The sequence below is a fragment of the Bufo bufo genome, chromosome 2 (genome assembly GCF_905171765.1).
Source record: "Bufo bufo chromosome 2, aBufBuf1.1, whole genome shotgun sequence".
NCBI lineage: Eukaryota > Metazoa > Chordata > Amphibia > Anura > Bufonidae > Bufo > Bufo bufo.
In genome coordinates this window covers 676,356,960-676,383,078 of record NC_053390.1, presented here as the reverse complement: position 1 = coordinate 676,383,078, position 26,119 = coordinate 676,356,960, and positions in this window count along the sequence as shown.

The window sequence follows — 26,119 nt, the reverse complement described above, 5'->3', positions numbered from 1 at the left end:
GGTTGCTGCTGCACGCAATGTTGATGGTGAACAGATCAAAACACTGACAGAATCCATGGATGGCAGGCTTTTGAGTGTCCTTGCAAAGAAAGGTGGCTATATTGGTCACTGATTTGTTTTTGTTTTGTTTTTGAATGTCAGAAATGTATATTTGTGAATGTTGAGATGTTATATTGGTTTCACTGGTAAAAATAAATAATTGAAATGGGTATATATTTGTTTTTTGTTAAGTTGCCTAATAATTATGCACAGTAATAGTCACCTGCACACACAGATATCCCCCTAAAATAGCTAAAACTAAAAACAAACTAAAAACTACTTCCAAAAATATTCAGCTTTGATATTAATGAGTTTTTTGGGTTCATTGAGAACATGGTTGTTGTTCAATAATAAAATTAATCCTCAAAAATACAACTTGCCTAATAATTCTGCACTCCCTGTATAAGCCTGTAATTTCACAAGTGCTGATGCTGCAAAGCCTGAAAATAGTGTTTTTTGGCAAAAAAGTGTGTTTTTAAAAGCCCAGAAAATAATGGGTGTATTTCTAGCTTAAATTGTACACTGACTAATCCAGATGTTGTAGAATGCCAAAAAAGTGTTTTTTTTGTAACATAATATGAAAGCTGTATATATTAAACTTAAATTTAACACTTGCAGATCAGGAAAATACAGTTTTTTTTGCAAAAAAGTGTGTTTTTAAAACCCCAGAAAATGATGGGTGTATTTCTAGCTTAAATTGCACACTGACTAATCCAGATGTTGTAGATTGCCAAAAAAGTGGGGGGTTTTTTGGTAACAGAATATGAAAGCTGTATTTATTAAACTTGAATTTAACACTTGCAGATCAGGAAAATACAGTTTTTTGGCAAAAAAGTGTGTTTTTAAAACCCCAGAAAATGATGGGTGCATTTCTAGCTTAAATTGCACACTGACTATTCCAGATGTTGTATATTGCCCAAAAAAAAGGTGATTTACAATGTCCCAAAAGCTCAGATGCAGTGCTGGTGCACTGAGCTTGCATAAAATGGCCGCCGCCCACCTAACTAACAGACGGATAAAAGTTATTATTTTTTGGTCAATGGGCTCAGGGCAGGGTAAAACGATTATGTCCTGCACCCACACAACTATTTCTATGTAGATCGCTGAGTTCTCTCCTATTCTCTCCCTGAAATCACAAGTCCAGCAGCATCCTCTCCCTACACTTGTAACAGCAGAGTGACGTGCAGCGCTACGTGACCCAAGCTTATATAGAGCCTGGGTCACATGCTGCTCTGGCCAATCACAGCCATGCCATTAGTAGGCATGGCTGTGATGGCTTCTAAGGTCAGACAGTTAACGGCTTGTTGATTGGCTGCTCTGCAGCCTTTCAAAAAGCGCCAAGAAAGTGCCGAACACCGAACCCGAACCCGAACTTTTACTGAAATGTTCGGGTTCGGGTCCGGGGTCCAAAAATCCTAAAGTTCGGGTTCGCTCATCCCTAGTAGCTATCAGATGATGAAATTATTGTCATATCCTTTTGTATGTCCCCTTGTATATAATCACAATCCTTATATTATGTCCAAGCAACGGATATTATATCCAAAATGAAGTTCTAAATTGTCAGTAATTAATTGCCCGGGTCTTAGTAGTATTATTAATAAAGTGATATGAATGTATCCATAGCCTTTCAGCTTATTGTTACCACTCCTAAAGTTGTGATTATATTGTCCTTCACGGCTAGGAATGAGCGCTGGTATGTGCCACCTGTCTTGGAGTCCCACGTGTACGGATCCTCTCCACCAGCAGAGCCTCTGAATGTGCAGTCCCGCTTTGTTCTGCGCTCTCATCCTCACCGGATCGGCGTCCCACGTGGCACCTGGCTGTTCTTGTTGGCCTGGAGCGCTGTAAGATTTGTACTTGTTCCCACGCGGTGCATATATCTATGTGACTGTCTGGGGCTCCCGCCGTCTTAGGTGTATAAATATAATTCCTATTATTTGCCAAATGCATTTTGGAGCTTACATACTCCTTCCTCAGTGGCTTTGCTGGAAACGGGACATTAGCTAAGATGCACCATTTTGTGCCAAAATGTGTCACTATTCTGGCGTAAAATTCTGTCTCAAAGATTATTTTTATAAATCATGAGGTCCATGACTTTCGGCTTTGTGAACCTGCACAGGAAACATCTTTTTTACAGGTTATCAAGTTCAGGGGCATAGCTATAGAGCAGGGATGGCTAACCAGCGGCTCTCCAGCTGTTGCAAAACTACAACTCCCAGCATGCCCAGTCTGCCTACAGCTATCATCCTACAGCAGAGCATGGTCAGAGTCGTAGTTTTACAACAGCTGGAGAGCCGCAGGTTGGCCAGCCCTTGGTGTGGTGCCTGAGGGGGGTACTGCTGTTTGAAGAGGAAGGGGACTGAAGACTCCTGTGCCTTAGTGCTCATGCACACCACCATATGGCCATGGTGCCCATATTGTGGTCCGCAAACAGCAGATGTGGACCTACTGATTTGAATGGGTCTGCAATACGCAAAATAAGATCGAAGATATGACTTTGCCTATCTTTTGCAGAGCGGAGGCATGGATCGGAAGCCCACAGAAGCACTGTGAAATGCTTCTGTAGGCTTTCAGATCCGTGCCTCCGCACTGCAAAAAAGAACATGTTCTATCCTTAGCCGTATCTTGCGAATTGTGGACCCATTCAAGTCAATGGGTCCACACCGCAATACAGAGTGCACACGACCGGTGCCCATGCATAGCATACCGCTATTTGCAGTTCACGGGCACTAAGCCAGTACGGTTGTGTGAATGAGCCCACAAGGCAAAAGTGACAGTTTGTTCGCAAGTAAGTCCAAAAGGTCAGAAAAGCCCTCTTTTGCAACCTTTTGAAGCAAGAACTGGAGTAAAGGCATGATAAATCAATTTCTGGACATAACCATTGAAGCAGCACAAAACCATTACTTTCTTTCCATACTTCTTTTCAAATAGCATATTTTTCTAAAGATCTTTTTCAAAAGAGGTTTAATATTCCACGTTTATTGTGCCATAATTCAGTTAAATTGCATACTTTGATATGTAGTAAATTGAAATCATGCTTGTTTGCTGTTTGAAATTGCCAATTTCTATTGAAATTGTCACTTTCAAATGCGAATTCTATCTAGCAATAATATTGGTTGTAAACTATAATGTTATTTGTGAGGTGTCTATTTTACCATGTTGAAGTTATTATGCCATCTAGTGGCAATTAGCTGGCATTACACATGAGAACTACGTTTCACGTTTTATATTTAGAACAATTACATCTCCTTTACATTTACATATACTGTAATAATGTGGCTTCTATGGTCATAAAATAACTACAAGGCCAAAATGTAGCCCTTGAGCCCTCCAGCTATTATGCAGTTTGGGCAGAAATAAGACAAACTTGTTAACCCGCTGGTAGCTAATGAGAGATATGACAAAAACAAACTTACAAAACAAACATTGAAAATTATGATGTATGATAATGTCAATGCTAATGATAATACATAGCTGCCAACTTCACAGAAAAAGAGGAGACCTCCCAGACTCCTCGAAAATTTGGCAAATCTCCTGGGTGTCTGGAAACCTGCCCGCTCTTCCCAGGAGACACAGCCCTGGGGTCCAATCATATAGTGAGGAGTAACATAAAAGGAAAAGAAATGGGGCTTGTAAACAGGGGCGTGATGACATTTACACTGCCTAGCCCTGTCAATCAAAGTACAGAGGGCACGGGAGTTGTAGAGAGAGCAGAGCCTCTAGGTGTAACAGCAACGCCCCCATTGCTCCTAGAGACTCGTTTGCATATACTAAAACTTTATTTTCCTCAGAAATGCGGACACATATGAACATGGGACCAACATAGACGACTTCAGCTGCCAAGTGCACATCCAACAGGTCAGCCAGTTTCATAGGTACAAATCTGCTGACAGATGCCCTTTAAGGTGAAAGCTGATAGTACCTCTTAATATGTACTCCCCATATTTCACATGGCTTTTACAAGTAAGTATCTGTTCACACTGTGGGTAAGTTTCATTCCTTCTGTAAAAGAAAACTCAAAATTCTGATATATCTATTATGAGCAAACGTTTTAAGAGAGAGAGGCTAGTATGCTACTCTGGATTATTGACAATATGCATCTGTTGTCTGGGAAGTACTCTTTCTCATTATAGAGAGTGCCTAGTATGCGTAGTACTTGTCTGAAGTATTGTAGGCCAGGAAATGCCCCTCTGGGTTTCTGGGAAACATTTTCAAATTAGCTTTCCTAAGCCTGCTGATGCCAGCAGATGTAAGATGCGTTAATTTTCATATTTTTTCCCAGAAACCCAGAGAAACATTGACTGGCTTACAATACTTCTCATGCATAATTGGCGCCCTCCGTAAGAAGAAATAGTACCCTAAGCAAGGCCTCTCCAGCAACCAAGCAAAGTTTCTTTGTTCAAGGCCCCTCAGACAGCCATGGAAAGTTTCTTTGCTCAGCTCTGTTAAAGGGTAGTTACCCTGAAAAAGCTGGGTTCCTGGTATGAGACACTTTGTTCTCCTTTTCTTTTGAAAAAAGGAGTAGCTTGTATGTCTCTTTTCCAGAGAAACATTATGTAGAGATAGAAGCACAGCAACAGATAATCATCTTGTTAAACGTTAAAACGTATTTGGAAAAAGCACTGATTGAATAGTTAATAGGGAATTCATCCTGAATTTTCCCCCAAAAAATAGGATTCTAACAAAACCAAATAATTTGCAATTCAAGAGAGAGACCCACACGTGGAAACATGCGTAATTTAGAGTTTTTCCAAAAAGTATCAGCAAAAGCTGAGTGTTATTTTCAGTCAGTGCACTTACATAAAATAACTAGAAAAAAAGCTAAGCCTCACATCTGCAACTAGCTCTTTCACAACAAAAGCCCTTTATCAGAACAAAGCAGATAGAATCAACTTTTCTAGATGAGAGGCCTTGTGGGGACCTCTGGCTGGGTACTATTTCTTTTATTGTATTTTGACTTCTGATTTGACCAACCTTGTATGGTTTCTCGTCTGCTTACCTCTACCACTGTGAACACTGCCTTGTCTGACTACCCTACCACTACCTGCTACTGTACTGTAGAGCCAGCACTGCTTGACTACTCAATCTTTGGCTATCTGAGCCACATTTTAGGCTTCACCTTTGGCATCTGTATCTGCAACAGATCTGTGTCTACCTCCTGTATACCCTTCCTGTATATATAAAGAGACTGTAACATTTGTTGTTGCCCATGGCAACCTGTATCTCTTTTTACTCCCGTTTCATCTCATTCTGCTTCAGTTAAAGGGGTTATCCTAACAATATAAAACACTTTTCTTGCTCATTTATATGCAGGACTTTTTCTGTGAGTGGGCTCTAGCTCATCAAGCACTTGCATCTCCCAGTTAGCTCTTAATAACCCTTTCCTTCCCTGCTTAGAAAATAATTTCTCAGATATAGCCCCAGAGATACATTCTGTACGGTAAGAAATGTCCCTGCAATTTCCTTCTCTACTGTCTAGAGACAAATATAGTTATTTATTACTATGAATTTACAAGTGCAGTTGCATAAATGAAAGGTGTTTGGACAGATTCACCTGCTTCTCTTTGAGATCACTTCTCTGGTACTGTGGGGAAGGGAAGGGAGCAGGGAAGCTACTGAGCATGTTAGTCCTCTTCTGAATGCAGGAAGTGGACCAGAAGGATGGATAGCTAAGAGCACTGCAAGAGAGAAGAATGTGATATCTAGAACAAAATATCTAAAGGCACTCTCTCTCCTAGCTGCTGAGGATGAAATTGAGATGGTCCCATAAACGTCTATGGAGCCCAGCTTGTGTAACGAGGAGAGAGAGAGTGCGATATGCAAGCTCTTCTCTCTCCTCGCTCAAGGCATCACAGCACTCAGACCCCCCCCCCCTTTTCCACCCGGGTATGTCGTTGGCCGGGTACATGAGTACCTGATTCTCACAGAGTAAATTACCACTGATAGCTTATTATGTACGTGGCCGGTGGCAGAGATGGGGGCTTGGGCGGCCCCCTGGGCATCGGCCCACCAGGAACTTTCCCTATAAGGTCTATGGTCAATACGCCCCTGTTTACAGTGATTATATACATGGCCACCTTTGATTAAATCCTACTCTAGTAAAGTTGCTGCAGTTCTTTGGTGGAGGGCAGTTAATTCTGATGTGGCTAAAGTCTCATGGTATTTTATGGTTCAGTTCTGCTAGTGATGCCTGAAATGTCTCAAGCATATAGCACAAGTGGCCGTATTGCGGCCCGCATGCGGCGGGTCTGCAATACACGGGCACCAGCCGTGTGCATACCGCATCATGGATCGCGGACCCTTTCACTTCAATGGGTCCGCAATCTGGGAGATGCGGAACGGAGGCATGGAACGGAAGCCCACGGAAGCACTCCATTTTCCATTTATTCTTGTGGAACAGCTAAAGGGTTAACAAAGTTTGTAAAATCAGTTTTGAATACCTTGAGGGGTGTAGTTTCTAAAATGGGGCCATTTATGTGTGGTTTCTATTATGTAAGCCTCACAAAGTGACTTCAGACCTGAACTGGTCCTTAAAAATTGGGTTTTGGAAATTTTCTGAAAAATTTCAAGATTTGCTTCTAAACTTGTAAGCCTTCTAGTGTCCCAAAAAAAAGAAAATATAATTTACAAAATGATCCAAGCAAGAAGAAGACATATGGGAAATGTAAAGTAATACCTATTTTAGGAGGTATCACTATCTGTTTTAAAAGCACAGAAATTTTGATAATTGCTAATTTTTTTTTTTTACATTTTGGTAAATTTTGTATTTTTTTATAAATAAAAATGAAATATTTTCAGTGAAATTTACCACTGTCATGAAGTACAATATGTGATGAGAAAACAATCTCAGAATGGCTTGGATAAGTAAAAGCTTTTTAAAGTTATTATCACATAAAGTGACACATGTCAGATTTGCAAAAAACAGCCTGGTCCTTAAGGTGAAAAATGGCAAGGTTAATATACCCTTCCACTTCCCTGGGAAGCTCCAGTGAATTTTCTGAAATTTGTATTACTTTGTTCCTTGAATTGGTCTCCCATATTAAGAATAATATAGTACTGGGACAGATATTATTTCTGTTCAAAGTTGTCTAATTTGGAGAGCTCTTTACCACATAACAGGTATTCAGATGATGAAACTGTCATGGTGAAAACCCACTGTTTCGATGCCTCGTAATAAATCAGCAAGTCCATATTATATGATCTTTATACAAGAGGAGAAGTGTTCTTCAGTAATTTGAAGCAGCTCTGCCTTCTGGTTGATAAAGGGAGTCTGAGAAGGAAACTCTTGTCCACATATCTTAATAGGGTGTCTGGCAATAATATCCATTTTAAAGGGTTTTCCCACTGTAAACACTCTCCTATTTCATGTACACCTGGAAATGGCTGCCTCGAAAAAAATGTGGTGGCTTACCATAAGTCCATTTACACACCATGATTTTCCAAACCACCAGTGAAGGATCTGATCAGTGGTGCACCTAGCTTTTCTGCTGCCTGAGGCGAAAATTGAAAAAGCGCCCCTCCCCTCATACCAAATTCTAAACCTAACCCCTTCCCTCCTAACATTACGTATATCACTACAGAACATATAGGCTAATACAGCACCACAAACGTCTTATATCCAGTGACGTCTCCTTTGATGTAGACATTCTCTTTCCTCATCTTCTCCTTTCAGACCAGACCACAATTTTTCACCCATTTCTCGTGTCTGCAGTTTGACAAAAATAATCTTAGTTTACTACTTTTGCGTCATCCTCCCATCTTATGGACAAATCATCCTACCACCCCCAATACTGTGCCGCTGTGCTCCCCAATATTATACTGCAGAAACAGATAAACCACCTGATAATACTAGTACCATGCAGATAGTGCCCTTCAATAATTATTGGCACGCAGTGTCCTAAAATAACTGCGCCCAGCAAATAGTGTCCCTGACACTAATAGTGTAAACATAACGTATCCCAAAAATAATTGTGGTAAGCTGATACTGTGCCAATAAACCCACCATAAGGCCCCCAGTAGTAATAATTCTCCTTATAATGTGACAGTGCAAAAAATACCCCCATTTAATGCCCCTAGTTGAGCTAATGTCCCCCTAGTGCCCCCATAATGTGCCAGTATAAAATAACCCTATATAGTGCTCCCAGTAAATTCCCCCAGAGTGCTCCTCTCCCCCCTTCCTACTAGTGCCCCCCATAATTTGCAAGTATAAAATACCCCTTCTTAGTGCACCCCATAGATGACCGCATAGTACTCCTCTCCCCCTTCCCCATAGTACCCAACATAATGTGTTTTAGTATAAAATGCCCCTATACAGAGCCCCCCATATAAAATACCCCTTCTTTGTGGCCTCAGGACCCCATAGTGTTCCTCTCCCCCCTTTCGCCATAGTGCCCCCCATATAGAAACATAGAAACATAGAATGTGTCGGCAGATAAGAACCATTTGGCCCATCTAGTCTGCCCAATATACTGAATACTATGGATAGCCCCCGGCCCTATCTTATATGAAGGATGGCCTTATGCCTATCCCATGCATGCTTAAACCCCTTCACTGTATTTGCAGCTACCACTTCTGCAGGAAGGCTATTCCATGCATCCACTACTCTCTCAGTAAAGTAATACTTCCTTATATTACTTTTAAACCTTTGCCCCTCTAATTTAAAACTGTGTCCTCTTGTGGTAGTTTTTCTTCTTTTAAATATGCTCTCTTCCTTTACCGAGTTGATTCCCTTTATGTATTTAAAAGTTTCTATCATATCCCCTCTGTCTCTTCTTTCTTCCAAGCTATACATATTAAGGTCCTTTAACCTTTCCTGGTAAGTTTTATCCTGCAATCCATGTACTAGTTTAGTAGCTCTTCTCTGAACTCTCTCTAGAGTATCTATATCCTTCTGGAGATATGGCCTCCAGTACTGCGCACAATACTCCAAGTGAGGTCTCACCAGTGTTCTGTACAGCGGCATAAGCACTTCACTCTTTCTACTGCTTATACCTCTCCCTATACATCCAAGCATTCTGCTGGCATTTCGTGCTGCTCTATTACATTGTCTTCCCACCTTTAAGTCTTCTGAAATAATTACTCCTAAATCCCTTTCCTCAGATACTGAGGTCAGGACTGTGTCAAATATTCTATATTCTGCCCTTGGGTTTTTACACCCCAGGTGCATTATCTTGCACTTATCCACATTAAATTTCAGTTTCCAGAGTTCTGACCATTCTTCTAGTTTTCCTAAATCCTTTTCCATTTGGCGTTTCCCTCCAGGAACATCAACCCTGTTACATATCTTTGTGTCATCAGCAAAAAGACAAACCTTACCAGCGAGGCCTTTTGCAATATCACTTATGAAGATATTAAACAAAATCGGTCCCAGTACAGATCCCTGTGGAACCCCACTGGTAACATTACCTTGTTTTGAATGTTCTCCATTGACTACAACCCTCTGTTGTCTGTCACTCAGCCACTGCCTAATCCACTCAACAATATGGGAGTCCATGCTCAATGACTGCAGTTTATTGATAAGTCTTCTATGTGGGACAGTGTCAAAAGCCTTACTAAAATCTAGATATGCGATGTCTACTGCACCTCCACCGTCTATTATTTTATTCACCCAGTCAAAAAAATCTATAAGATTTGTTTGACATGATCTCCCTGAAGTAAACCCATGTTGTTTTTCATCTTGCAATCCATGGGATTTTAGATGTTCCACAATCCTATCCTTTAATAGGGTTTCCATTAATTTGCCTACTATTGATGTCAGACTCACTGGTCTATAGTTGCTCGATTCCTCCCTACTACCTTTCTTGTGAATCGGCACGACATTTGCCAATTTCCAATCTTCCGGGACGAATATAAAATACCCCTTCTTTGTGGCCTCAGTAGATGCCCCCATAGTGTCCCCCAATAATGTGCCAGTAAGGAGTGCCCCCATAAATACCCCATAGTGCCACCCAATAATGTGCCAGTAAAATTTGCCCCCCAATAATGTGCCAGTAATAAGTGCCCCCATAGATGCATCCCAATAATGTGCCATTAAAAAGTGCCCCCATAAATGCCCCCCAATCATGTGCCAGTAACAAGTGCCCCCACAGCGCTCCTCTCCTGTATTTTACTAAAAAATAAATAAACACTAATACTTACCTCCATGAGGCTGGCAGCGATGCTATGCAGGCCTCTTCCGGCCTGTGTCCCATGCTGTACGGGCTTGCAGCCTATCAGAGGATCGAGGAAGGGAGACGCCTCTCCGCTGCACCGCAGCATATCCATCTGTATTGCTGTCCAGAGAACAGTGATACAGATAACTATGGAGATGAGCACTTCCACAATGGAAGTGCTCATCTCCCTGTGCCCTGCCGCCCCCCACTTGTCACCAGGGAATTAGAAGCCCCGGGCAATTTTTCATTTTTGCATTTTGGTTTTTCACTCCCTGCGTTCCCAGAGCCACAACTTTTTTATTTTTCTGTTCGCATAGCCATACGAAGGCTTGTTTTGTTTTTGCTGGGATAAGTTGTACTATCTAATGGCACCATTTAATACTGCATATGATGTAGTGGGAAGCTGGAAAAAAAATTAAAATGGGTGATATTGGAGAAAACAATTATGCAACAAGTTTTGTGGGTTTTGTATTCATCTATGCGGTAAAACTGACCTGTTGCCTTCATTCTATGGGTCAATTCAATTACAGCAGTACCGCACTTACATAGTTTTTCTTGCTTTTTAATATTTAAACGCATATTCCAACCCTCATAACTTTTTTATATTAACCTCTTGGGGACACAGGGCGTATTCAGCAGGCACTCTGTAACAATGCCGAAGGGGGGTCCTGTGACCCTTCCGTATCGGCGATCGCTGTAAACCGCAGGTCAATTCAGACCTACAGTTTGCAGCGTTTACAGGTGATTCCGGCGGGGATCGGCGCTGCCATCTGTTCCCCGTGCTGCTGTAATGGGGACCCGATGGCATGGAAGGTAGCGTGATGCCTTCCTTAGGCATCGGGTCTGCCTTACGGCAAAGAGACTGTGAGATCCAGCCCCCTATGTATTATAAAAGTAGAGAAATTGAAATTTGGAAATTAGCTAATTTTTCAACATTTTTGGTAAATTCCAATTTTTTTTGTAAAAAAAATATTTTTTTGATTCAATTTTACCACTGTCATGAATTATAATACGTGACGAGAAAACAATCTCAGAATGGCCTGGATAAGTAAAAGCGTTTTAAAGTTATCACTACATAAAGTGACACATGTCAGATTTTCAAACAATTGCCTGGTCCCTAAGGTGAAAATGAGCCCTCAAGAGGTTAAAATCTTCGGAGCTCTATGACGGGTCAATTTTTAACAAGGCGATCTGTAGTTTTCAGTTATAAAATTTTAGGGTGTGCATGACTTTTTCATCACTCTTTATGACATTTTTTGGGGGAGGTGAAGCGATGAAAAAAGGCGAATTGGCCATTTAGATTTTTTTTTCCTTTTACAGCGTTCACTGTACGAGATAAATACATTTATTTGAATTCTTTGGGCATTTTGAGACAGTCAATGCCTATGATCTTTCATTTTTTTACTGTTTATTTTTATTATAGAGAAAGGGGGGGTGATTAGAATTTGTTTATTTTCTTACATTTTTAGAAACTTTTTTTACTTCTTTTTTTACCTTTTTTGTAAAGGGGCTGTCTCACTTCTGCAAATGGCATTTATCATGTAGACAAAGTTAATAAAAGACACTTACTAATGTATTGTGATTGACTTTATGTTGCCTCTTGATTCATTTTTTAGTCGCATTATACACTGCTTATATCCAGGGGTTAGGACCACTCTGCAATCCAGCAGTGGTGACGCGGCTTGCACACTACAGGAAAAAGCACCAGCCAATGCAAACTCCCATGGCCCCAGCCACCCGAGAGGCTGGAGCCTTTTTCTATATTGCACAAGCACGAACAATGCTACTGGATTGCAGGGTGGCTGTAACCCCTGGAAACCCTCTTTAACCCCTTTATGAGCAGAGCAGGTTTCACACAGTAGACATTCATGGCTAATTTCTGTGATCGGCAACAACTCCAATCCTGCTGACAGATAAGCTTTAACTCTATCATACCTGTCATTTTTTTAGCATGTTGCACCTCCTGACAGATGCTCCTTAACTTTATTATTTCTGGCATTTTAACAATAAATTTATTTTAACTAAACAGAATTCTTTTGGTGAATTCCAATTGAGGAGGAAATGTTGAACAAAGTGTAAGGACACAGTATATTCTTTTGAGTCAATATAGAGCTTCATTGCGACTTCATTGAGGATAATGACCTTGGCTTCCCCTTCCTTTCCTTCTCAAAACAAGTCAATATCTGGTTTTGTTATGTGAGCAGTTAATGGGTTTCAGAAGTCAATACATTACTTGTTTGAAAGTGACTGATGCTGCAAACCTTGTAATTAAAATGGTAACAAGAAATCCAACCCCAAGAATAAAGAAAACGAGCCAGAGTAGAGTGCTTCATAGAGCAATCACATCTGCCCTAAAGCTGGTCATAAATGTCCCTGCACCAAGTCTACCAATACACGTCCAGTTAAATGCAATATGCCAGACCAGATAATCATTATTTTCATTTGATCCAGCACATCAGAATGGTTAAAAGCAACCATATGTAAAGATGACCCACCAGTTTCTTGAAATGCCTTTTTTTGGAAATGTTTGCATTCCCCATAAAGTAACTATGCTGTGCCATCCTTTTTAGACCTCAGCATTGTGCTGTTTCTCTGTTATTCCTCATAAAATTGTCTGAATAAACTGATAACTGAGTATTACCGTGTCCTTATGAAAGAGACAGGTCCTACTCCTTACACACAATTTCCAATCAGCGTTAAAAATATCAGACCAAGTTGTCAGTTTATTCATACATTTTCGGGAGGAATGGCAGAAGGACTACACAGCTATCATTCTGTGAGAAGCTGCTTTCGAAATATTTCATGGGAAATACAAGTAATTTCTAATACACACTAAAAAATTGTTACTTACTAATGCATTGTTGTCCATGTAACCTACAGTAGGTATAGTATGACCCCACAACAGTAGTTGGAAATATACTGTTGTAGTAAGCTTTTAGTTATAGTAAGTGGTGGGGCTGATGCAGGCAGTAATATGTGATTGGTGATGCTTTCAACAGATGCCCACCTTGTTTTAGAATAGCTGCCAGTTACAGTATGCTACGTGATAGCCTATTATAACTCAAATATTCTAACTCTTGGAGATCAACTTGCAACAATTATTTGGATTTTTATTTATTTTTATTGACTTTTATATTATCAACTCACATGCAGCCATAAGCAGGCTCAGATCAGTTTTGAGTAATTTCAGTTTTCATACATCATGTCTGATTAATTATTACTCACTCCTAGGTTTAAAAGTTTCAATTGTGCTTGAATTGCATTGTAAAGGCGATCAGACCCCCAAAAGTAGAAGTCCCAAAGTGGGACAAAATAAAGGTTTCCCCCCAAAAAATGAAAAGTTTCAAGCTAAAAAAACAAAAACGACATTTTCCCCAAATAAAGTTAAAAAAAATGGGGTATTAGGTATCGCCGCGTCCCTAATAACCCTGCTCTATAAAAATATCACATGACCTAACCCCTCAGGTGAATACCGTAAAAAAAATAAAAACGGTGTCACCTTATGTGTTTTTTGTCACCTTATATCACAAAAAGTGTAATACCAAGCAATCAAAAAGTCATATGCACCCCAAAATAGTGCCAATCAAACCGTCATCTCATCCCGCAAAAATCATACCCTAACCAAGATAATCGCCCCAAAACTGCAAAAACTATGGCTCTCAGACTATGGAGACACTAAAACATGACTTTTTTTGTTTCAAAAATGAAATCATTGTGTAAAACTTACATAGATAAAAATAAAGTATACATATTAGGTATCGCCATGTTCGTAATAACCTGCTCTATAAAAAATATCACATGACCTAACCCCTCAGGCGAATACCGTAAAAGAATAAAAATAAATACGGTGTAAAAAAAGCTATTTTTTTGTCACCTTACATCACAAAAAGTGTAATACCAAGCAATCGTATTACACACCCCAAAATAGTGCCAATCAAACCATCATCTCATCCCGAAAAAAATTAGCCCCTACACAAGACAGTCGCCCAAAAAAGAAATAAAACTATAGCATTCAGAATGTGGAGACACTAAAGAATCATTTAAAAAAAAAATGCTTTGTTATGTAAAACTGAAACAAACAACCCAAAAAAGTAGTCATATTTGGTATTGTTGCGTCCGTGACAACCTGCTCTATAAAAATACCACATGATCTAACCTGTCAGATGAATTTTGTAAATAACAAAAAATAAAAATGGTGCCAAAACAGTTATTTCTTGTTACCTTGCCTCACAAAAAGTATAATATAGAGCAAACAAAAATCATATGTACCCTAAAATAGCACAAACAAAACTGCCACCCTATCCCGTAGTTTCTAAAATGGGGTCACTTTTTTGGAGTTTCTACTCTAGGAGTGCATCGGGGGGCTTCAAATGGGACATGGTGTCAAAAAACCAGTCCAGCAAAATCTGCCTTCCAAAAACCGTATGGCATTTCTTTCCTTCTGTGCCATGCCGTGTGCCAGTACAGCAGTTTACGACGACACATCGGATGTTTCTGTAAACTACAGAATCAAAGCCATAAATTTTGAGTTTTGTTTAGCTGTTAACCCTTGCTTTGTAACTGGAAAAAAATTATTAAAATGGAAAATCTGCCAAAAAAAATTACATTTTTAAATTTAATCTCAATTTTCCATTTATTCTTGTGGAACACCTAAAGGGTTAACAAAGTTTGTAAAATAAGATTTGAATACCTTGAGGGGTGTAGTTTCTAAAAGGGGGTCACTTTTTTGGAGTTTCTACTCTAGGGGTGCATCAGGGGGGCTTCAAATGGGACATGGTGTCAAAAAAACAGTCCAGCAAAATCTGCCTTCCAAAAACCGTATGGCATTCCTTTCCTTCTGTGCCCTGCCGTGTGCCCGTACATCAGTTTATGACCACATATGGGGTGTTTCTGTAAACTACCAAATCAGGGCCATAAATTTTGAGTTTTGTTTAGCTGTTAGCCCTTGCTTTGTAACTGGAAAAAAAATCTTAAAATGGAAAATCTGCCAAAAAAGTGAAATTTTGAAATTTTATCTCTATTTTCCATTAATTCTTGTGGAACACCTAAAGGGTTAACAAAGTTTGTGAAATCAGTTTTGAGTACCTTGAGTGATTTGCTTCTAAACTTCTAAGCCTTGTAACATCCACAAAAAATAAAATGTCATTCCCAAAATGATTCAAACATGAAGTAGACATATGGGAATGTAAAGTAATAACTATTTTTGTAGGTATTACTATGTATTATAGAAGTAAAGAAATTGAAACTTGGAAATTTGCTAATTTTTCAAAATTTTTGGTAAATCTGGTATTTCTTTATAAATAAAAAAGAATTTTTTTTTTACTCCATTTTACCAGTGTCATGAAGTACAATATGTGACGAAAGAACAATCTCAGAATGGCCTGGATAAGTCAAAGCGTTTTAAAATTATCACCACATAAAGTGACACTGGTCAGATTTGCAAAAAATGGCCTGGTCCTTAAGGTGAAAATGAGCCCGGTCCTTAAGGCGTTAAAATAAAGACTCTAGGTGCTACTGGGGCGTTGCTTCAGCACCTAGAGGCTCGGTCTACACACCCTTTGGCACGCCCAGGTCCCGTTGATTGACTGTCGAGTTCTCCTCATTGTCACGTAAATCCCACGCCTGAGCCATCCCATTTAGTAATCGGCGCAGGCAGTGAGTGAAGGACGCGCTCCTGGTGCCAGCTTGCTTTCTTCGGCGTAGGCAGGGCCGTCTTTACCGCAGGGCAAAAGGGGCAGCTGCCCCGGGCCCAGTTGCTCCTGGGGGGCCCAAGCAGCATTTTACTTGGATTTTACTTGGGCCCCCTATATTTTGTTGCCGCCGCCGCCCGCCGGCCCTGTAACATAACAAAGTCATGGTCCGCACTATAGAAAGAGAGAGTGCTGCCTGGCCTGCTGCCTGGCCTGCCTGTCTCTTTAACAGAGCAGACCAGTGGCTGCTGGAGTGTGATGCAGCTGCCGCACAGGCAGAGAGAGGAAGGAGGCGGAGCCCCAGCCAGCAGCCACAGCCAAAGCCAAAGCCAAGCACCTAACAGAACTTACAGGTATGTGGTAGACATGGGGGGGTGGGTGGGGGGGGCTCATATAGGACGGGGGGCTCATATAGGACAGGGGGGGGGCTGTAATATGGGACGGGGGGGGCTCATATAGGACAGGGGGGGCTCATATAGGACAGGGGGGGCTCATATAGGACAGGGGGGGCTCATATAGGACAGGGGGGCTCATATAGGACGGGGGGCTCATATAGGACAGGGGGGGGCTGTAATATGGGACGGGGGGGGGCTCATATAGGACAGGGGGGGCTCATATAGGACGGGGGGCTCATATAGGACAGGGGGGGCTCATATAGGACAGGGGGGGCTCATATAGGACAGGGGGGGCTCATATAGGACAGGGGGGCTCATATAGGACAGGGGGGGCTCATATAGGACAGGGGGGGGCTCATATAGGACAGGGGGGCTCATATAGGACAGGGGGGGCTCATATAGGACGGGGGGCTCATATAGGACAGGGGGGGCTCATATAGGACAGGGGGGGCTCATATAGGACAGGGGGGCTCTTATAGGATGGGGGGGGCTCATATAGGACAGGGGGGGCTCATATAGGACAGGGGGACAGTGTGTGCTTTCCTGCTACTACATCAACCCCCCCCCCCCCCCCGGGATCTTGGGGGCATTAAGGGTTGGACTTTAACTCCTTGCTGCTGATGTTGTGTGTTGTGTGTGTGTCCGTCCTTGTGTGTGTGTGTGTGTAGGTCCCTGTGTGTGTGTCTGTCCCTTTGTGTGTGTGTGTGTGTGTCCGTCCCTGTGTGTGTGTGTCCGTCCTTGTGTGTGTGTGTCTCTCCCTGTGTGTATCACCATGCCCACAGTGTTCCTATGTCTTGACGCAGCTGCTTCAGAACGTTCTGTGCGGGACAAGAGGAAGAAGATGGAAGAGGAGGCAACGCCAGCATGGAGTCCGTGCGATAGACACAGGGAGGCACACTAAGGACGAAGGTAACACTTCCACATGATCTACACTAGTGTTATCTGTGGTTTTACATAGGACTGCAGGTAACACTACCACATGATCTGCACTAGTGTTATCTGTGGTTTTACATAGGACTGCAGGTAACACTACCACATGATCTGCACTAGTGTTATCTGTGGTTTTACATAGGACTGCAGGTAACACTACCACATGATCTGCACTAGTGTTATCTGTGGTTTTACATAGGACTGCAGGTAACACTACTACATTATTTAGCACTAGTGTTATCTGTGGTTTTACATAGGACTGCAGGTAACACTACCACAAGGTTAGCTCGCACAGGGCGCCTGAACACCTAAGGCCGGCCCTGGCTGCGCACCCCAGCGCCAAGGGATGACGTCACTGATGTAATATGCCTCTTATATGTGGAGAGCGGTGATGTCACAGATGTAATATATCACCTATATATGGACAGCGGTGATGTCACTGATGTAATATATTACTTATAAGTGATATATTACATCAGTGACATCACCACTCTCCACACATAAGTAATATATTACATCAGTGACATCACTGCTGTCCACATATACCGGTAAGTAATATATTACATCAGTGACATCACCGCTCATCACATATATGTGGAGAGCGGTGATGTCACTGATGTAATATATCGCCTATATGTGGACAGCGGTGATGTCACTGATGTAATATAACATTATATGTGGAGAGCGGTGATGTCACTGATGTAAAATATAACATTATATGTGGAGAGCGGTGATGTCACTGATGTAATATATCACTTATATGTGGAGAGCGGTGATGTGACTGATGTAATATAACATTATATGTGGAGAGTGTTCATGTCACTGATGCAATACAGCGCTCCAGATGGCGAGCAAAATGGTCGCCAATGTGCCTTAAAATTTGCAGATGGCGACAAGACTTGTCATAGACTACAGGCCTGAGGTCTATTTGGTAGTGAAATCCCAGCGCAGGCAGGCGTGATGATGTCATCACGCCCGCCTGTGCCAGGACGCGGTGAGGTGTGCGCGTCTGCGTTGCACCATCCCTCGCCGTACCAGCAGCTAGTGAGCGCCAGTGAAAGGAAACAGGTGAGTATAAGATTTTCTTTTTCTTTTTTTTAAGGTGTGGGAAGGCGGGATCCAGGGGGCCCAAGTAAATTCTTGCCCAGGGTCCAATCAATATTAAAGACGGCCCTGGGTGTAGGCGCAGTGAGGAAGCCGGCAGCAGGAGCGCGTCCTTCACTCACTGCGCCGAGCCTCTAGATGCTGAAGCAACGCACCAGTAGCACCTAGAGGCTCATTAGCATATTTTAAAAGTCTTTGTTTTAAGAGAACGGCGGCAGGCAGGGAGTTATAAAGCATACTGTTATGTACTGCTGACATTAGCACATCGCTAATGTCAGTCAGCTACATAATGTTATTTCTGATAACAGAAACCCTTTAAGTTATTCTGCAGCTCAGAATGTATTCTAGTGTACAGAAGCCTGTGCAGAGCATTGGATGTATGAACTCTGCAAAGTGCCTTGAAATTATTTGGAGATGTTCCATGCAACAGTAAGGCTGAGTTCACATCAGAGGTTCAGCCTTTCCGTTCTCCTGCTCCATTATAGGAGCAGGAGAATGGAAAGAACGGATTCGGCACATAACTCAGCCGAACGGAGCCTAGGGACCCCATAGACTATAATGTGGTCTGTTAGGTTTCCGCTCAGATGAAGATTTTTGAAGTCCTGCGCACACAAGTTTTGTCTCAGCTTAAAAAATCTTCCTCTGAGCGGAAACGGACTCCATTAGGGGCCGCATAGGCTCCGTTCAGCTCAGGTATGTGCTGAATCCTCCTTTCCGTTCTCCTGCTCTTATAACGGAGCAGGAGAAGGGAAAGGCCGAACGCTGATGTGAACTCAGCCTTACTTTTTAGTTTCAAAGTATTTTATTAGTAATACCATCATGTATATCATATAGCATACATAGAATGGCACTGAAACAATAAGTACCAAAGATCCAAAAAAGATGATTAAGTACCATTACATCTATACAAGATATGATAAAGTACATATTATGAGAAAAAAAAAAATAGAAATAAGAATAAATAAAAGAAAATAATATAACTCGAACAGATGGAGATCATACCTAGGGGTCAAAGTAGACTAATTTGGTGCCAAACCATATAGAGACATACATACTGCCCAACAAACAGGTACAATCAAGACATGAGCCCTGAGTTTTGCAATCAATAATGGGCCAGGTTATGCTGTAGTGTCACTGAATATGAGAAGGACATCCAGGGTTCCCACAGCTTCTCGAAGGCATTCAGCCTTACTTTTTATTAAAAACTGCCAAGAGAATACATGTACGGTAATCATTTTGGGCATAACCACCAGGCCTAATGATTTACAGGATTAAATGTGCATAAGTAAAACCAGCTCACCATATAGTAAAGTCATTGTAACGCACTGAAGCTGTTTGGCAGCAGAGTTCTGTGATTTTCAGCTTAGTATATGCAAGGAAACTAGAATATTTGAACTTAAATGTCACTAACCTTACAATAAACAGTACAGATTTCTCCTTTTCCATTCGCAAATTTTTGCTGAGCACACAGCACACTGATAGTCTTTTGAATGACTCTTTTAGAAGCAGGTGAAGCTGAAGGTATGGATTGGTTCAGGGCCTCAAGTACCTCGGAGTAACAATTTTTAAAGACATTAGTCCCTAAGATCACGGGGTGTCCCCCTTTATCTCCGGCTTGTACCACAATCACACCTTGCTGTGGTAAGGTGGCTTCTCCCACCTGAAGGGTAGGTTCCCAGTACCCATGGACTTTCACCGGCTTGCCGTTGCTAGCAATGATATCCAGCCAGGATTCCGGTGGCTGGGTGAGGAGACTTGAATCCCAGAATTTGTCAAAGGTGGGTCGTTGGATGGTGGTGACCGGAGAACCAGTATCCAGCAGGGCTTCAAAAGGTATCCCGTTAATGCATATGTTCATTTTTGGATGAGATCCTACGTATCTGGGCATCCAACTTGGATCCTTTGGACCTACTGTTCTACCTCCCGAGGGGCGGTCCTGGTAACTCAGTCATCCATCGGGTTCTTTGGGGTAGACCTCTTTATATGCAGGCGGGAGGAGCCTTTGAGGTACGGGGCTTTCGTCTTCCAATAACAATGGTCTTTCCCATTCCTCTATTTTCCTACACTCCTTTTCCAGGCTCTTAGTGAGATGGTTAACTTGCTCCATTAACGCCGCCACCGAATCTGTTACTGGAGCCTGGGTGGCTTGACTGGCTCCGGACGGTTTCACATCAATAATTCAGGCCTGAGGTTCAAGGGAGTCTGCCGGCCCTGTGGGCGGGTTTTGACCCAGGATACTGATGGCCAGCTCTTTAAAGTCCAAAAACGCACAATTGGGGTGTTGGGCCGACAGCATCCTCAGCTGGCCCTTTAAGTTTTCAGCGTTTACACCCGCAATGAACTGCTCTCTCAGAGTCCGGTCCTGGTCCTCAGCCTCCTGGGGGTCCACCTGGACCATGGCCCTCAAGGTCTCTTGCAGGGACAAAGCAAAATCACGAAGTGACTCACCGGGCTGTTGCTTCCTGCTGAAAAATCGCATCTTAACTTCCGACACTATCCTGGCTTCAAACATGGTGCCGAGGCGATCAAAGATCTGTTCCATGTTATTTTTTTCGGAGCTGGGCCAGGACATGACCTCCCTGCGGGCGGCCCCTTCTAACTGCGCTAAGAGAATCTCCATCTGTTGCTCAGCGAAGATAGGATAAAGCCGGAATAAGGCCATGATCTGGTCTTTAAAGTCTTTCAGTTTGTGGGCTTCCCCGGAGTATCAAGGGAGCCAGGGGGCCCCAAAGTAATATGGCATGGTCAGCGGCATTAGACTGGATGCTGCCGCAGCACCGGGTGCCCTGTTCTCATCTGCGTGAATTACAGAAGGCTCGTTAGGGGCCACCTGCCCCGTTTCCTCAGATGCGGACATGGCGTGGTCTAAGGCAAGTTCTGTAGGCAGACTCACGCTGGACTTCGCTCTCTCAGGCCATTGCTAAGGGTGACCACGGAGAGGGTATGGCCCTTTGAGGAGCGGCGGAGCAGGCCGAAATACAAATTGGATGTGCTTCCCCCGGATCAAGTCCTTTATTGCTAACGAGGGACCTCCCCCCAGTCTCCCAGCAAGGATCGGAATCTTCCCGGTACTTGAATACAAAGGGGCCAGTTAATACCGAAGTTTTACTCACTCCGGTGATGCGCAGTCCAAGTCTCGCGAGGTACTTGATCACGTTGTGCGGAGGTCCCACGCGCAGCATTAGGAGATAGGCGCGGCCTCTCTGAGCTTCCAGATTCGAGGTAGGCGGTATCTTCTTTGCAGGCAGTGCAGTACCTCCTCTTCTTTTTCACGCCAGACGGACACAACGATGGCGCAACGATAATCCAGTCAGCTTAGGCGGCCATCTTTAAGCATAAGGCTGTCAATTCACTGACAGCAAGCGGTGACTCAGAAAGCAACAAACAGTCCACAATATACAGTTTTCACACCGCGATGGTCCACAGTTCTTTGGCCCAACAATTTTCAAATAAACAGATAGGGCATTTATCACTTAATAGGCAATTATGGCACACAGTTCAGATTCCACTATGGCGTAGAAATATTCGCATCCTGTTCGTGATGCCAAAATATGCAGTACGCCAGTCTTTCAGGGGAAGCGAATGTGAGGTCACGGGGGTAGTTAACAGACCGAGGGTTACTCTTGGTACTCACAATTTGTAGAAGACCCTGGGCAGGCGTACAGCAGTGATGGAGAGGCAGGCACATGGATCCTCTGGGCCACTCTCTGTATATAGGGACCAGGCCGGGTGGTAGGTGAGGTGCCCTGGGTGTTGGAAGTTTAGTGTGCCGGTGGCAAGATCCCTTATAGTTCATGACGCCAGTGCCGGTAACGGTGGCACACCGATTCGTTGTAGGAATAATTGAGGTACACACAGTTGTAGTGAACCAGAACTCCTTTTTACTGAACAGTTCAACTATTTACAGGCTTCAGATAAAGTTCCATATGCAGGATAATGGTATCAGGCAGGCTTGACATAAATGGCAGGTAAAATCCTAGCCAGATAACTCAGAGGGAATAAACTCACAGATCAGGCTGTACTTTCTGCAGAATCCTGTCTGACTTTCTCCAAGGCCCGGATGCCTAATAGCTGGCTTTATCCTTGGGAGGGGAACCTTCCTCTGGTATGAATCCACTTGCTTCAAATAACCTTCTGTCTTTCAGCTTTCTACTTTGCTGGTTAAAATTAGCACTGCTCTGTACTTTGTAAGATGCAGGATAACTTCAGGAGGGAACTTCTTCTCCTGGACTAACTTCTGAGCTTTTCTTACTCAGGAACCTCAGGCAGGCTAGACAGAGCTACATAGCCTCCTGGACTGGACTGCACTACCCTTTCCTGTCTGGGCCTAACTATATATACTAGGGGGTTCCCTAGCTCCCTCTACAGCTTAGGAGGAGGAACTACACCCCTAACAGGCCTGGTACAGGAGATAACATGAAAATACACATTACAATGCAATATAAAATACAATAGCAATTTCCCACAGGAGGTGGGGGCAACATGACCCTTAGTAGTGCCCACCTTACGTAGTGGGACACTACAGGTGTATGTGTGTCAAAGTCAACAATCAAGAGAAGACTTCACCAGAGTGAATACAGAGGGTTCACCACAAGATGTAAACCATTGGTGAGCCTCAAAAACAGGAAGTCCAGATTAGAGTTTGCCAAACAACATCTAAAAAAGCCTTCACAGTTCTGGAACAACATCCTATGGACAGATGAGACCAAGATCAACTTGTACCAGAGTGATGGGAAGAAAAGAGTATGGAGAAGGAAAGGAACTGCTCATGATCCTAAGCATACCACCTTATCAGTGAAGCATGGTGGTGGTAGTGTTATAGCGTGTGCATCTATGGCTGCCAATGGAACTGGTTCTCTTGTATTTATTGATGATGTGACTGCTGACAAAAGCAGCAGGATGAATTCTGAAGTGTTTCGGGCAGGCATGGGATCCAGACGGTTCCTTCCGGTTCTGCCAAACCGTTTGTTAAAATTACAGCAGGGTCGCAGGACCGGTGAGAAGCAGGAATCCCGACCCGCTCCTGCAGCATATCAATTTCAAAACCCTGCTGCTTTACCCTTCATAATGGTCTCCATCGGCAAATCTTTGAGCAGCTCAGGTCCACCCACGGACACTACTTCATCAGCTCTCGCCCAATCACAGAGCATCTGAGGCATAATAAAACTGCCCTCTCATTACCCCTCAGCCAATCGAAGAGCAGCTCAGAATCATCAGCTCCCAGAAAGCCTCTATGTCTGAATGAGCTGGTTTACCATATAACGATCGGCACAACGGTGAGGATAGTGTGGCGGTGCACACGTCCTAGGGCTGGCGTCCCATGCAGATAACAGGAAAGGAGGATCAGCACTCGCTGTTAGTCTATAGACTTGCTCAGTTTATTGTCACAACTTAGTCAGTTGTGACAATAAACAGAGCAATTCTATAGACTAAAAGCGAGTGCCTGTCCTACTTTCCTGTTATCTGAATGAGCTGGTTTGTGATTGGCTGAGAGCTGATATGGAAGCATCTATGCACCTAATATGTCCTGGAATATAGAGGAATCATAGCCTGCAGTTCTATAAAGTTAACACCTTCACTACCTTGAATAATCTGACTGAGACTCCAGAGAAAATAGTAGTGCATGTTTATATGCTGTGTGCAAGCAAAAGCTCTGATGGGAATCTGTACATGGGGGTCTGATATGGGGGGGTCTGGAGGTCTAATTTGGGTCTGGAAATCTAATGGGGGTCTGATAGGGGAGTTTGGAGGTCTCATAGGGGTCTGATGGGGGGTCTGGAGGTCTAATGGGGGTCTGGTCTGAGGTCTAATAGGGGTCTGGAGGTCTGGTCCGATATGGGAGTCTGGAGGTCTAATGGAGTCTGATATGAGAGTCTGGTCTGAGGTCTGATATGGGGGTCTGGAGGACTAATGTGGGTCTGGTATGAGGTCTGATATGGGGGTCTGGAGGTCTGATATAGAGGGTCTGGAGGTCTAATGGGTGGTCTGGTCTGAGGTCTGATATGGGGTCTGAGAGGTCTAATTAATGGGGGTCTTATCTGAGGTCTGATATGGGGGGTCTGACATGGAGATCTGATACATTGGGGTCTGATCTGAGGTCTAAAACTGGGGTCTGATATGGATTCTGACATAGAGGTCTAATGGGGGTCTGGTCTGAGATGGGGGGGTCTCATGAGGTTTGATATGGGGGTTTGATCTGAAAGGTAAGGGGGTATTTTTTGTACTGGCGCACCATATAATGGGGTATTTTTGTGTGGTACCAGTATTTTCAGGGGAAATGTTTCTGCAGGATAGTATTGGGGGGCACAGCGGACACAGTATTGGGGGTGGCAGGATGGGGTGTTGACAAGGTGGAGAGTATGATGGAAAAGTAGGAAACTAAGATGTTTGTTTGTTAAACTCTGCAGAGACGACCCACGGCTGAAAGAAAATCTCCATGGCGGTCTGGTCTGAAAGGACAAGATGAGGAAAGAGAATATCTACATCAGAGGAGACGCTACTGAATGTAAGAGGTACATATGTGGGGCTGTATTACCAGGCATGGGATTCAGCCAGTTCCCTCCAGTTCTCCAGATGTAGTTGTTAAAATTACAACTGGATCAGAGAACCGTGTTACCGGCTGAATCCTGATCCAGTGCTCTGGCGGTGGCAGGGCAGCAGGAGATGTTCGTTGTTCGCTTCCATTGCTTCGCGCACCGCTGATAATTTAGCTCCTCAGTTGGGTGGTATGTGTGTGTAGTGTATATATGATGTATTTATGTATGTGTACCATGTATATGGTGTATTTATGTGTATGTGTGTTGCATATATATGGTGTGTATATATGTAAACATATCGTGACGCCGTGTGTCCGGCATTGAGTAGGGAACCTGTTGTTAAAAATTTGAATCCCACCCCTGGTTTCGAGCAATATTATCTGCTCATATTCAGCCAAGTGCTTCAGAACTCATTGGACGGCGCTTCACAGTGGAGATGGACAATGACCCAAAGCATACTGCAAAAGCAACCAAAGAGTTTTTCAAGGGAAAGAAGTGAAATGTTATGCAATGGCCAAGTCAATCACCCGACCTGAAACCGATTGAGCATGCATTTCACTTGCTGAAGACAAAACTGAAGGGAAAATGCCCCAATAATAAGCAGGAACTGAAGACAGTTGCAGTAGAGGCCTGGCAGAGCATCACCAGGGATGAAACCCAGCATCTGGTGATGTCTAGTGATGTCGCGAACATAAAATTTTCAGTTCGCGAACAGCGAACGAGAACTTCCGCAAATGTTCGCGAACTGGCGAACCGGGCGAACCGCCATAGACTTCAATAGACAGGCGAATTTTAAAACCCACAGGGACTCTTTCTGGCCACAATAGTGATGAGAAAAATGTTTCAAGGGGTCTAACACCTGGACTGTGGCATGCCGGAGGGGGATCTATGGCAAAACTCCCATGGAAAATTACGTAGTGGACGCAGAGTCGGGTTTTAATCCATAAAGGGCATAAATCAACTAACATTCCTAAATTGTTTGGAATAACGTGCTTTAAAACATCCAGTGTGTGTATACGATCAGGTATGATGTTGTATCGATCAGGTAGTGTAAGGGTTACGCCCGCATCACAGACATTGACAGACCAAACTCCCCTTTTAATGCACCGCAAACAGTTCATTTGCACAACCGCAAACTCCCCATTTGCACAAGGTTGGATACCAAGCTAGCCACGTCCCGGTGATGTCATTGAAGGTTTCTTCCTCCACCCAGCCACGTACAACACCAAGGGTCCCCGAAAGGTCAATTGAATTGATTTTTCGAACGGGGAGAT